General features: G+C 46.3%; 1 long non-coding RNA gene across 1 annotated transcript in view; it reads left to right on the forward strand.

Annotated features, from left to right (window-relative positions):
- Window positions 1–11,956, forward strand: part of LOC126935316 (uncharacterized) — a 342,634-nt gene that overhangs the window by 305,976 nt on the left and 24,702 nt on the right. The gene's annotated exons all lie outside the window — the stretch shown is intronic.

The following is an 11,956-nucleotide window of genomic DNA, read 5'->3' on the forward strand; positions in this document are numbered from 1 at the left end:
CATGCCTGGCTAATTTTTTGTATTTTTAGTAGAGACGGGGTTTCACCATGTTGACCCAGCTGGTCTTGAACTCCTGACCTCAAATGATCCACCTGCCTTGGCCTCCCAAAGTACTGGGATTACGGGCATGAACCATTGCGCCTGGCCTCTCTTGCCCATTTCAAAGCATTTTCCACATTAGCCAATATTGAATGATGCTTGATTCTTCTCTTGGAGGGAGGAAAGGTATAATTTCAGTTCACTCCATCCCAAACACTGTTTTCCCTTTAAGGTGTCAACCTAAATAATAGAGAGGCTCTTTAAAAGAAAATGACGTTTATTTGGGAATAGAACATCACAATGGGAATACACATGCCATAGAAACCAGTGCGTATTCAGGGAGGTAAAGGAAGACAAATGTTTTCAAAGGGAAAAAATGAGGAAGACTATATAATTGTTTTGAAATAATTATGCTTGGCTACTGAGATCAAGTAACACCAGTCTGGGGTTGGCCAGGCAGTTGCTGGGCAGATTTCCTCACAGAAGTTTTTTTTTTTTTGGTGGAAGGTTGCAGTGGCTTTTGTACCAGGTTGTGGTTTTTATAGTCGTTTGTGATTGTTTTTCTTTTCTTTTCTTTTTTTTTTTTTTTGAGACAGAGGCTGGCTCTGTCACCCAGGCTAGAGTACAGTGGTGCGATCTCAGTTCACTGCAACCTCCACCTCCAGGGTTCAAGCGATTGTCCTGCATCAGCCTCCTGAGTAACTGGTATTACAGGCGTGTGTGACCACGCCTGGCTAATTTTTGTATTTTTAGTGGAGACAGGGTTTCACCATATTGGCCAGGCTGGTTTTGAACTCCTGACCTCAAATGATCCTCCTGTCTTGGCCTCCCAAAGTGCTGGGATAACAGGTGTGAGCCACTGTGCCCGACCTGTGATTATTTTTCTTTTTCTCTTTTTTTTTGAGATGGAGTTTTGCTCTTGTTGCCCAGGCGGGAGTATAATGGCACGATCGGCTCACTTGGGTTCAAGTGATTCTCCTGCCTCAGCCTCCCAAGTAGCTGGGACTACAGGTGTGTGGCACTACACCTGGCTAATTTTTTTGTATTTTTAGTAGATACAGGGTTTCACCATTTTGGCCAGGCTAATCTCGAACTCCTGACCTCAAGTGGTCCACCTGCCTCAGCCTCCCAAAGTGCTGGGATTACAGGCGTGAGCCACCGCGCCTGGCCTGTGATTGCTTTTCTTTTTTTTTTTTTTTTTTTGAGACGGAGTCTCGCTCTGTCGCCCAGGCTGGAGTGCAGTGGCCGGATCTCAGCTCACTGCAAGCTCCGCCTCCCGGGTTCACGCCATTCTCCTGCCTCAGTCTCCCGAGTAGCTGGGACTACAGGCGCCCGCCACCTCGCCCGGCTAGTTTTTTGTATTTTTTAGTAGAGATGGGGTTTCACCGTGTTAGCCGGGATGGTCTCGATCTCCTGACCTCGTGATCCGCCCGTCTCGGCCTCCCAAAGTGCTGGGATTACAGGCTTGAGCCACCGCGCCCGGCCGTGATTGCTTTTCTTAGGAGGCATACAAGCATGACAATTCTCTCTTCATATCCTTCCCTGACTGTAGTTGTCAGGGATTTTTTAAAGTTAATTAATTAATTAAGCTGCTAAGTTCCAGGTAATTTGTGTTAAAATAAATTATTAAAATTAATTGATTAATTATTTTTTTGGAGATAGGGTCTCACTCTGTCGCCCAGGCTGGAGTGCAGTGGCACAATCTTGGCTCACTGCAACCTCTACTGCCTGGGCTCAAGTGATCCTCCTCCTTAGCCTCCTGAGCAGCTGGGACTACAGGTGTGCGCCACCATGCCTGGCTAATTTTACAATTTTTTGTAGAGACAGGGTCTTGCCATATTGCCCAGGCTTGTCTTGAACTCCTGGGCTCAAGTAATCCTCCCACCTCGGCCTCCTAAACTGCTGGGACTGCAAGTGTGAGCCACCACACCCAGCCTTGTTGTTTTTTTTTTTTTAAATACTAGTGACTCGTTTTGTTGTTGTTGTGTTGTTGTTGTTGCTGTTTTGTTTTTTTTTTTTTTGAGACAGAGTCTTGCTCTGTCGCCCAGGTTGGAGTGCCGTGGTGCGATCTCCGCTCACTGCAAGCTCTGCCTCCCGGGTTCACGCTATTCTCCTGCCTCAGCCTCCTGAGTAACTGGGACTACAGGCGCCTGCCACCATGCCCCACTAATTTTTTTTTTTTTTTTTTTTTTTTTGTATTTTTAGTAGAGAAGGGGTTTCACCGTGTTAGCCAGGATAGTCTAGATCTCCTGACCTTGTGATTCGCCCGCCTCAGCTTCCCAAAGTGCTGGGATTACAGGCGTGAACCACCGCGCCCGGCGTTGTTTTTTGTTTTTTTTTTCGAGACAGGGTTTCCCTCTGTTGCCCAGGCTGGAGTCCAGTGGCGTGATCAGGGCTCACTGCAGCCTCAACCTCCTCCTGGGCTCAAGTGATCTGCCCACCTCAGCCTCCCAAAGTGCTGGGATTACAGGTGTGACCCACTGCTCTGGGTCACGTGACTCCATTTTGATTCTGGCGACTTTCATAAAATAATACTGAATAGTAACGCATGTGGTATGCACACAACGTCAGGGAGTGCTGAGACCCCGTTAGCAACTGCTATCTGAATGTTGGTATCACCCCAAAATCCATACCCAGTGTGGAATCTGATACCCAATGTGATAGTATTCAGATGTGGGGTTTGAGGGAGTGATTAAATCATGAGGGCTCCACCCTCATGAATGGAATTAGTGCCCTTATAAAAGAGGCTTGAGGGAGCTTCCCAGGCCTCTTCTACCATGTGGGAATGGAGAGAGAAAGCATCGTCTTTGAAGCAGAGAGCAGCCCTCACCAGACACCGAATCTGTTGGTGTCTTGATCTTGCACTTCCCAGCCTCCAGAAATGTGAGCAATAAATTTCTCTTGTTTATAAATTACCCACTCTAGGGTGTTTCATTATAGTAGCCCCAAAAGACTAAGACAGCGGCCGGGCGCGGTGGCTCACACCTGTAATCCAAGCACTTTGGGAGGCCGAGGCAGGCAGATCACAAGGTCAGGAGATCGAGACCATCCTGGCTAACATGGTGAAACCCCGTCTCTGCTAAAAATACAAAAAATTAGCCAGGCATGGTGGTGGGCACCTGTAGTCCCAGCTACTTGGGAGGCTGGGGCAGGAGAATGGTGTGAACCCGGGAGGCGGAGCTTGCAGTGAGCCAAGATGGTGCCACTGTACTCCAGCCTGGGCAACAGAGCAAGACTCCGTCTCAAAAAAAAAAAAAAAAAAAAAAAAGACTAACACAGCTACAGCTGAACCTACTTTCCCCATACCATGGATGTTTTTTAACCATTTCAGACTTTTAAACTGTTTATTTTTTAACCTTTAGTAGAGATGGGTTTTTGCCATGTTGCCCAGGCTTGTCTCGAACTCCTGGGCTCAAGTGATCCTCCTGCCTCAGCCTCCCAACACTTTGGTTACAGGCATGAGCCACCACACCTGGCCTGTTTAGTTTTTAATTCTATTAATATATTAGTTAATTATCATCTTTAGTTGGGCTATTGGTTATGGACATAAATAACTAATTTAAAAGAAGCATAAAAATAAACCTGCAAATTTGCCTCAAGATGATTGTTATCAGATTCTTGCATTTATCTGCTCAAAACTCATATCCAGATGTCACTAAGGCTGCAATTCCACGGCTGGAAGGAAAAAATAATAGACACGATGATCATATCTCATTTGGTTTTTCATGTACTGAGAAAAAAACTAACCTACCCCTAAAGGTGTCATTTATGAAAACTGTTTGCAAACAGCCATCCGAACGTTTAATCTCATCATTTATAATAGAAACAGAATACGGCCGGTTGAGGTGGTTCACGCTTGTAATCCCGGTGGTTTGGGAGGCCAAGGTGGGCAGATTGCTTGAGTCCAGGAATTTGAGACCAATCTGGACAATATGGCAAAAACCTTTCTCTACAAAAAAATCATAAAACGAACAAACAAAAAATCTTAGCAGGGTGTGGTGGCACATGCCTGCCTGTGGTCCTAGCTACATGGGAGGCTGAAATGGGAGGATTGCTTGAGCCTGGGAGGTGGAGGTTGCAGTGAGCAGAGATCATACTACTGCACTCTCGCCTGGGCAACAGAGCAAGGCCCTGTCTCTAAATAAATAAATAAAAAGCTTGGTGTGGTGGCATGCCCCTGCAGAACCAGCTACTTGGAAGACTGAGGCAGGAGGATCACTAGAGTCTGGGAGGTCAAGGCTACAGTGAGCTATGAGCGCACCACTGCACTCGATCTTGGATGACAGAGAGACCCTGTCTCAATTAAAAAAGAAAAAGAAGGCCTGGCACAGTGGCTCATGCCTGTAATCCCAGCACTTTGGGAGGCCAAGGCAGGTGGATCACAAGGTCAGGAGATCGAGACCATCCTGGCCAACATGGTGAAACCCTGTCTCTACTAAAAAATACAAAAATTAGCTGGGCGTGGTAGTGCACGCCTGTAATCCCAGCTACTTGGGAGGCTGAGGCAGGAGAATCGCTTGAACCTGGGAGGCAGAGGTTGCAGTGAGCTGAGATCATGCCACACCACTCCAGCCAGCCCGGGCGACAGAGCGAGACTCCGTCTCAAAAAAAAAAAAAAAAAAAAAAAAAAGAAAAAGAAACAGAATATAACATTAGAAACAAAAAATAAACCCGTTGGGTTTGAAGAAGTATTATGAAGTATTTCAGACATATACTTCCAATGTTGGGACACATAGGTCCAGCTCCTTCTTTGAATTGCATCGGATTCTGTCTTATGAATGTACCATGATATCTGTAACCATTCATCCTGTTGCACACTGGAGTGCAGCTGCTGGGTCCAAGGATGTGCGTATATATCAGTGTGTAGATGGCCAAATTGTCCTCCTAAGAGATTAAACCAATTGACACTCCCACCAGCAAAGAACAATGGACTCCATTTCCCCCACACTCTCACCAACTCTGAATATAGTCATGCATCACTTAACAATCAGGATACGCTCTGAGAAATGCATTGTTAGGTGATTTCATCCTTGTGTGAACATCATAGTGTACTTACACAAACAGAGGGTAGAGCCCACCACACACACCTTGGCTATATGATATAACTTTTTGCTCCCAGGCTGTAAACGTGTACAGCGTGTACTACACTGAATACTGTAGGCAACTAACATAATGGTTTGTATTTGTGTATTTTAACATAGAAAAGGTACAGTAAAAATGCAGTTTTATAATCTTATGGGACTGCTGTCTTATCTGCAGTCTGTTGTTGACTAAAATATCCTTATGCAGTGCATGACTGTATCTTGCAATTTCTTAACTTTTGCCAATATGTTGAGTAAAAAAAATGACCCCTCATTTGTACTTTCACTTACATTATAATTTTTGTGGATAACTTTTATTTTCCTTTCTTTTTTGGAGGGCATGCAAGATCAGTGAGTTTTCTTTCTCTTCTGATGATGAAAGTTATTGCTTATTTTTATATTGGGTTTTCAGTTTGGTTGATTTGTAGAAGTTCTATTTTCTGGATTTTACTACTTTGTTTTTTTTGTTTTTGTTTTTTGAGACAGAGTCTTGCTCTTGTTGCTCAGGCTGGAGTGCTGTGGAGCAATCTCGGCTCACTGCAACCTTCGCCTCTTGGATTTAAGCAATTCTCCTGCCTCAGCCTCCCGAGTAGCTGGGATTACAGGAGCGCACCACCACGCCCGGTTAATTTTTGTATTTTTAGTAGAGACGGGCTTTCACCATGTTGGCCAGGCTGGTCTTAAACTCCTGACCTCAGAATGACATCAGGAGGCCGGGCGTGGTGGCTCACACCTGTAATCCCAGCACTTTGAGGGCCTCAGCCTCCCAAAAACCTCACTCTTTTTGAGTGAGGTTTTGTTTTTGTTTTAAAATTGTGGTAAAACGTAAGTAACACAAAAATTGCCATTTTAACCATACTTTAATTTTTTATTTTTAAGAGACTGGGTCTCACTCTGTCACCCAGGCTAGAGTACAGTAGTACAGTCATGGCTCACTGCAGACTCGATGTCCTGGGCTCAAGTGATTCTCCTGCTTTAGCCTCTCAAGTAGCTGGGACGACAGGCGCATTCCACCACACCCCACTACTTTTTACATATTTTGTAGTTTTCCTGTGTTGCCCAGGTTGCTCTCAAACTCATGGGTTCAAGTGATCCAAAATGAGGTTTCACCATGTTGGCCAGGCTGATCTTGAACTCCTGACCTCAGGTGATCCACCCGCCTCAGCCTCCCAAAGTGTTGGAATAACAGGCGTGAGCCACCAAGCCTGGCTATTCTGTATATTTTATGTAAGTGGATTTATAGATCTGTCCTTTTATGTCTGGCTTATTTCACTTAGCATGTTTTCAGGTTTCATCCATGTTGTAGTATGTATCAGAATTTCATTCTTTTTCATGGCTGAATAATATTCTGTTCTTTGTATACACACCTCATTTTGCTTATCAGTTCATGTGTTGATGGACACTTACAATGTTTCCACTTTTGGATGTTGTGAATAATGCTGCTAGGAACATGGGTGTATGTCTTACTCTGATTCCTGAGGCTGAGTAATTTATAAAGAAAAGAGGTTTATTTGATTCACAGTTCTGCAGGTTGTACAAGAAGCATGCCACTAGCATCTGCTTCTGGTGAGGCCTCAGGCTACTTCACTCACCATGGAAGGTGAAGAGGGGCCAGGGTGTGCAGAGATCACATGGTAAGAGGGGAAGCAAGAGAGAGTGAGATGGGAAGTCCAGGCCCTTTTTTTTTGTTTTTTTCTGAGAAAGTCTCACTTTGTCACCCAGGCTGGAGTACAGTAGTGTGATCTTGACTCACTGCAACCTCCACCTCCTGGGTTCAAGTGATTCTCATGCCTCAGCCTCCCAAGTAGCTGGGACTACATGCATTTGCCTCCATGCTGGGCTGATTTTTTTTTTTTTTTTTTTTTTTTTTTTTTTTTTTGTATTTTTAGTAGAGATGGGGTTTCACCATGTTGGCCAGGCTGGTCTTGAACTCCTGACCTCAAGTGATCCACCCACCTCAGCCTCCCAAAGTGCTGGGATTATAGGAGTGAGCCACTGCTCCAGGCCTCCAGGCCCTTTTTAAACAACCAGTTCTTTGGGAACTGATAAAGGAAGAACTCACCACTCCTGCCCACCTAGGGAGGGCATTATGTCTTCATGAGGTTTCTGCCCCCATGACCCAAGCACCTCCCATTAGTCCTCTCCAACACTGGGGATCCAATTTCAACATGAGATTTGCAGGGGACAAACATCCAAACTATAGCAGCATACAAATCTCTGTTCAAGTCCCTGTTTTCGATTCTTTTGATCTCGTGGATATGAACCCAGGAATGGAATTGCTGGATCATGTGATGGTTGTACTTTTTTTTTTTTTTTTGAGACGGAGTCTAGCTCTGTCGTCCAGGCTGGAGTGCAGTGGCCAGATCTCAGCTCACTGCAAGCTCCGTCTCCCAGGTTTACGCCATCCTCCTGCCTCAGCCTCCCAAGTAGCTGGGACTACAGGCGCCCGCCACCTCGCCCGGGTAGTTTTTTGTATTTTTTTTAGTAGAGACGGGGGTTTCACCGTGTTAGCCAGGATGGTCTCTATCTCCTGACCTAGTGATCCGCCCGTCTTGGCCTCTCAAAGTGCTGGGATTACAGGCTTGAGCCATCGCGCCCGGCTGGTTGTACGTTTAACCTTTTGAGAAACTTCCAAACTATTTTCCACGTCAGCTGCGCCACCAGCCATTCCCACCAGCAATGCATGAGGGTTCTATTTTCTCCGCATCCTCCCTGACACTGTTAGTTTCTTTTTAAAAAATTATAGCCATCTTAGTAGATATAAAGTGCTATCTCATTGTGGTTTTTTATTTGCATTTCCCTACTGATGATGTTGAGCAATTTTTCACATGCTTATTGGCCATTTGTATATTTTCTTTGAATAAATGTCTATTTATTTATTTTTGAGATGGTGTCTCACTCCATCGCCCAGGCTGGAGTGCAGTGGTGCGATCTCTGCTCACTGCAACCTCTGCCTCCCGGGTTCAAGTGATTCTTCTGCCTCAGCCTCCTAAGTAGCTGAGACTATAAGTAAGCGCCACCATACCCAGCTAATTTTGGTATTTTTAGTAGATATGGGGTTTCACTATGTTGGCCACACTGGTCTTGAACTCTTGACCTCAGGTGATCCGCCCGCCTTGGCCTCCCAAAGTGCTGGGATTATAGGCAGGAGCCACCGTGCCTGGCCTGAAGAAATGTCTATTTAAATCCTTTGCTTGGCCAGGTGTGGTGGCTCATATCTTCAGTCTCAGGAGGCTGAGGTGGGAGGATTATTTGAGCCCAGGAGTTTGAGGTTACAATGAGCTATGATTGTGCCATTGCACTCTACCCTGGACAGCAGAGTAAGGCTCCGCCATAAAAAAAAAAAAAAAAAAAAAAAGAGGAAGAAGCAAAGTGTGGAAGTCTGTAAATGCTACCCTTTGTGTTTTCTGTGGGTTTTTTTTTCTTTTTTTTTTTTTAGACAAGGTCTCACTCTGTCACCCAGGCTGAGTGCAGTGGCATGATAACAGCTCAGTGCAACCTCTGCCTCCTGGGCTCAAGTGATCCTCCCACCTCAGCCTCTGGAGTAGCTGGGACTACAGGCACGTGCCACCATGCCTGGCTAATTTTTGTATTTTTAGAAGAGACAGGGTTTCGCCATGTTGCCCAGGCTAGTCTCAGACTCCTGGACTCAAGTGATCTGCTCAGGGATTACAGGCATAAGCCACCGTGCCTGGCCCCCTTTGTGTTTTATGTGTTGTATATGCACAAATGTTTCTGGAAGTATACACTATGTAGTGTTAGTGGTGATGCTTTTAGAGGAGGAGACTGGGAAACTGGTGTGTGTTAACCACAGTGATGTATCCACACCCTTTTCTCTTTTCCAGGAAATATGGAAAGACTACATTTCTCAGCCTTCCTAGTAGATGTGATGTCACCAATTGGAACTGGGCAGAAGAATGTGTCATTTCAGTCCAAGGCAATTAAGTGTTAATCTCAGTCTTTTCCCTTTCCCCTACCCCGATCTGAGCAGTTGAAATCAAATAACTGAGATTATGGTGATGTCAGAAGGACGCACTCTGGTTTTAAGTCACTGCTGGGGGAGAATAGTACACCATCATTGTCTAATGTGGGATGAGTAAGAAGTAAGTCTTTGTTGTGTTAAGCGACTGAGATTTGGAGTTTTATTTAGTATCACATGTGGTGGATTAAAGATGGCCAGACATTTTTTGACATTCCTTTTTTTTTTTTTCTTGTTTTTTTGAGATGGAGTCTCATTCTGTTGCCCAGGCTGGAGTGCAATGGTGCAATCTTGGCTCACTGCAACCTCCACCTCCGGAGTTCAAGCAAATCTCCTGCCTCCGCCTCCTGAGTAGCTGGGCTTACAGGCATGTACCACCACACCCAGCTAATTTTTGCATTTTCAGTAGACACAGGGTTTCACCATGTTGGTCAGGCTGGTCTCGAACTCCTGACCTCGTGATCCGCCCGCCTTGACCTCCCAAAGTGCTGGGATTACAGGTGTGAGCCACTGTGCCTGGCTTGACATTCCTTTCATTGAAAGCTGGGGCCTATGTCCCTTCTCCTTCAATTTGAGCTGGTCTGTGACTGCTTTGGTCAATAGAATGCAGAGGAAGTGATGTGTTCTAATTTCAGGGTCAAATCGTAAGAGACTGACAGCTTTCGTACTGTTGGATGCATGTTTTGGGATGCTCCCTCTCAGAATCTAGCCACCATGCTCTGAGAAAGCTAAGCCATGCGAAGGGGCCATATGTAGGTGCTTTGGTCTGCAGCTCCGACCCTCTAACCAATGGATGGCATCTCCTGCCAGCCAAATGAGCAAGCAAGCCATCAACAGCAACCCGCCCAGCTGAGTCTTCAGGTAACTCCAGTCCTGGTGTGATCGCAGTCACATAAGCCACTCAAAGTGAGAATCACCAGCTGAGTTCAGCCAACAGAGTCACGGGCAATATTAGAAATCACTCTACTGCCAGGTGCGGTGGCTCACGCCTGTATCCTAGCACTTTGGGAGGCCGAGGCAAGCAGACTGCCTGAGCTCAGGAGTTCAAGACCAGCCTGGGCAACGTGGTAAAACCCTGTCTGTACTAAAATACAAAAAATTAGCCGGGCGTGGCAGCATGTGCCTGTAGTCCCAGCTACTCAGGAGGCTGAGGCAGGAGAACTGCTTGAATCCGGGAGGCGGAGGTTGCAGTGAGCCAAGATCATGCCACTGCACTCCAGCCTGGGCGACAGAGCGAGATTCCGTCTCCAGAAAAAAAAAAAAAAAAAAAAAAAAAAGAAATCACTGTAACCACAGACCAGCCTGTCTGTAGAAGAGACATAATAAACAGCTAGCAAACACAGAAATGTGATTCTTTCTGGGAGTATTAGGTGCTCTGAAAGGAAGAACAAGGGTGATGTGATAGATGCTTATTGGGATGGGAGCTTTTTCAGAATGGGTGACAGAAAAGGTCCGCCTGGTATGTAGGAGCTAGCCCCTAAAAGTTGTGGAGGAAGAGCACTAGGAAGGGGGTGCAGCCAGGGCAAAGCCTCCAAGGTGGGACTAAGCTTGGCAGTGGGATTTCAGTGCAGTGAATAAGGCTAAAGAGTAGGAAGAGGTAAGATCAGTGATGTGGGCAGGGGCTAGCTCAAGCAGGGCCTTGAAGGCCATGGTAAAGGGTTTGGTATTTGCTTTGACTATGCTGGAGAGCCTTTCAAGGGTTTTAAGCAAGAGGAACTTGAGATGATTTAAGGTTTTGTTTTTGTTGTTTTGAGACGGAGTCTTGTCCTGTTGCTCAGGCTGGAGTGCAGTGGCGCAATCTCAGCTCACTGCAACCTCTGCCTCCTGGGTTCAAGCCATTCTCCTACCTCAGCCTCCCGAGTAGCTGGGATTACAGGCGTGCGCCACCACACTTGGATAATTTTTGTATTTTTAGTAGAGATGGGGTTTCTCCATGTTGGTCAGGCTGGTCCTAAACTCCCGACCTCAGGTGACCTGCCCACCTCGGCCTCCCAAAGTGCTGGGATTACAGGCGTGAGCCACTGTGCCCGGCCTGATTTAAGTTTTTGAACAATCACTCTGGCTTCTGGCAGATGCCTAACCCAGGTGCAAGGTTTTTTTTTTTTTTGTTTTGTTTTTTTTTGAGATGGAGTCTCGCTCTGTCGCCAGGCTGGAGTGCAGTGGCGCGATCTTGGCTCACTGCAACTTCTGCCTCCCAGGTTCAACCAGTTCTCTGCCTTAGCCTCCCAAGTAGTTGGGATTACAGGCACCAGCCACCAAGCCTGGCTTTTTTTTTTTTTTTTTTTTTTTTTTGGTATTTTTAGTAGAAATGGGGTTTCACCATTCTGGCCAGGCTGGTCTTGAACTCCTGACCTTGTGATCCACCTGCCTCAGCTTCCCAAAGTGCTGGGATTACAGGTGTGAGCCACCGTGTCTGGCCTCCCAGGTGCAAGTATTTTTTTTTGTTTTTTTTGTTTTTTTGAGACAGAGTGTCGCTCGGTCCCCCAGGCTGGAGTGTAGTGGCGCGATCTCAGCTCACTACAAGCTGCACCTCCCAGGTTCACACCATTCTCCTGCCTCAGCCTCCTGAGTAGCTGGGACTACAGGGGCCCGCCACTGCACCCGGCTAATTTTTTTGTATTTTTAGTAGATACGGGGTTTCACTGTGGTCTCAATCTCCTGACCTCATGATCTGCCCGCCTCGGCCTCCCAAAATGCTGGAATTACAGGTTTGAGCCACCGCGCCCAGCCAGGTGCAAGTTTTAAACTACATTCTAAAGTACTTTAGGGTCAGGTGCAGTAGCTCGTGCCTGTAATGCTAGCACTTGGGAGGCCAAGGCAGGAGGAATGTTTGAGCCCAGGAGTTCAAGACCAGCCT

This window comes from Macaca thibetana, chromosome 14, assembly GCF_024542745.1.
Source record: "Macaca thibetana thibetana isolate TM-01 chromosome 14, ASM2454274v1, whole genome shotgun sequence".
NCBI classification, from domain to species: Eukaryota; Metazoa; Chordata; class Mammalia; order Primates; family Cercopithecidae; genus Macaca; species Macaca thibetana.